General features: G+C 39.0%; 1 long non-coding RNA gene across 1 annotated transcript in view; it reads left to right on the forward strand.

Moving 5' to 3' along the window:
• The first annotated feature begins 422 nt into the window (after nucleotides 1-422).
• Nucleotides 423-2,959, forward strand: part of LOC128250929 (uncharacterized) — a 59,886-nt gene continuing 57,349 nt past the window's right edge. Inside the window, exon 1 of the long non-coding RNA XR_008266867.1 lies at nucleotides 423-532. This is a non-coding gene — a long non-coding RNA (uncharacterized LOC128250929). The remainder of the gene's footprint in view (nucleotides 533-2,959) is intronic.

The raw sequence follows: 2,959 nt of genomic DNA on the forward strand, positions 1-2,959 counted from the left end.
GTACGTATGCATGTATGTACACATACGTAAATAAAAACACACACAAACATATTCATGCATAAGCTTATACACACACACACTCAGATGCACACACGCGCACACACACATGTTATTTTATATCTTTTCTTTTTTCCCCTTCTCTCCCCTCGTGGGCTATTTATTACAGTGTTTAACCAGTGATTGATTTTTTTCCTTTCTCTCTTTCTGTCTTCTTTTCTCTGTGTGTCTATCTCTCTTTCCCCGCCTCTCTCTCTCTCTCTCTCTCTCTCCCTCTCTCCCTCTCTCCCCTCTCTCTCTCCTTCTCTCTCTCTCTCTCTCTGTGTCTCTCTCTCTCTCTCTCTCTCTCTCTCTCTCTCTTTCTCACTCTCTCTCTCCCGTTATCCTTCCCTTTCTCGTCTCTTCTTTATATCTAATGGACCTAATCGTCTGATAGATCACCGGAAATCCATCTGAATCAGATCCATGTAGATGTGATGGGACATGCCAACGAACCAATCCTGGCTTAATAGAATTCAGACTTCCAGAAGGTTCAGTAAGTTCTACTCTTTGCCAATAATCGCATTGATCTGATTCTTCGAAAATGAATGAACGACTATGTGCGTATATATATATATATATATATACACACACACAGACCTATGTTTGTTTGCATGCATGTGTGTATATGTATGTATACTCATAACACACACACACACACACACACACACACACATATATATATATATATACACGCACATATGTGTAAATATACGTACATATTGTTGCATATATATTTGCGCATTTTTTTAATCATACATACATATACGTATTTATAACTGTTTTGGCGTGTATAAATTTCATGTTTCTCTAACTGTGTATGCACACATACACACACACTCGCACACGCACACACACACACACACACACACATACACACACTGACACACACAACACGCACAAATGTTTAATCTGCACATTGTGGATGATATACAATTGTTACCTCAGACGTTGGTAAATATTACAATGGTTAATTTCTTTGTTTTATTTGTGCATCTGTTAGTCGTTTATTTCTCTGAAAGAGATACATGAAGCTTTGAATGGGAACTGGTACTGGACAGTTTCCCTTGCGATGGGGATAAAGTATGGTCCTTTGCAGTGGCATGTTGCATTGTGGGTGAAGTCTGATCACAGGCTGAGATCTAAAGTGCTGTGGGTAAGATCTAGTGACCATTAGGCAGTGATACAGTGGGCAGTTGGTGAGAACTAGTGACCTTGACCGGCAGTAAAATGGGCATCAAATGAGATCAAGTAGTACTGGATAGTGGCATTGTGAGGAGTACGTGAATGCTAGTGACCCTGGTCCGTGGTACAGCTGTTAGTAAATACTAGGTAGTGGACTTGGACAGAGGCACGGTGGCCAGAGAGTAAAAATTTCTGACACTGGACATGGTCATAGAGGGCGGCGGATGCCAGTTAGTGAATTTGAGCAGTATACCGTGGGCAATAGTTGAGAACTGTTATACTGGACAGTGGCACATTGAGCAGTTGCAGTGGCACACTGAGCAGTTGTAGTGTCACATCGATCAGATAGTGACACATTGAGCTAGTTGTACTGGACATAGTGGTCAGTGGTTAAGTGTTTTTGACTCTGGACAGTGTCACAAGGAGCATCGGATGAGTTAATGAATCTGGGCAATAAAAGAGATTTTGTTTCTTCACAGTGGCAGATTGAGCATAAGAGAGAGCTAGTGGTATCAGACAGAAGCATTGTGAGCAGGGAATAAGAGACTGTGATCATAGACAGTGTCATAGTGGGCAGCAGATGATGGTCATTCAACTTACGCAATGATACAGTGGACAATATATGAGAACTAATTGTAATGGTCATTGACATATTAATGGTTAGGGGAGTTTTAGTGGTGATGGACAGAGGTATTGTGAACAGACGATAAGAATTTACGACACTTGCCAGTGTCGAAATTAGCAAGGGATAAGAGTTAGTGAACTTTGGTAGAAGTTGAGAACTTGTAGAACGTATTGGTCTGTGGAAGACAGGCAGAAGTAATTGGCAGTGGCAAAAATGAGATATATATGGAAGCTGCGTCGAGGACAGTAACACAAGTTGCTGGGGCGGCCCCTACATTGTGGTATCATGGGTTGCAATTTGTGAGATTAGCCCCTTTGTACTTTTAGTTTCTATTTCGAAATCGTTTAATCGCAGACGTTTTGTCTCTTTGTCTCTTCTTCGCATCCCCCCACCGACTTCACACACGCAGCACCACAAGAACAATGCCGACAATAGAAACAACAGCAACAACTAGAATGACAACAAGAACAACAACAACAACAAAAGTAGCAACAGCAACAGTAATGACAGCAGAGACATCGACGATAGCGACGGAGGCACAAGAAACAAAAGGAAATAATCGAAAAACGAAATAATGCAAACGAAAATACTTATTACATACTTGAACACGCAGAAATACGATGTCGTAATAATAATAATAATAATGATAATAATAATAATAATAATAATAATAATAATAATATTAATAATAATAATAATAATAACAATAACAGCAACAACAACAACAACAACAACAATAATAATAATAATAACAATAATAATGATGATAATAATAATAATAATAATAACAATAGCAACAACAACAAGAACAATAGTAATAATACTACTAATAATAATAATGATAATAGTAATAATAATAAGAATGATGATGAAGATGATGATGATGATGATGATGATGATGATGATGATGATGATGAAGACAATGATGACGGTGACGATGATGATGACGATGAAGATGATGGTGGTGGTGGTTGTGGAGGTGGTGGTGCTGCTGTTGACGACGATGATGATGATGGTGGAGATGATGATGAGGACGGTGAAAGAGTATGACGTCGACAACGACGACGACGATGGTGATAATGATGATGATTAATGATAATAATAATGATGATG

The sequence above is a fragment of the Octopus bimaculoides genome, chromosome 26 (genome assembly GCF_001194135.2).
Source record: "Octopus bimaculoides isolate UCB-OBI-ISO-001 chromosome 26, ASM119413v2, whole genome shotgun sequence".
Lineage (NCBI taxonomy): Eukaryota > Metazoa > Mollusca > Cephalopoda > Octopoda > Octopodidae > Octopus > Octopus bimaculoides.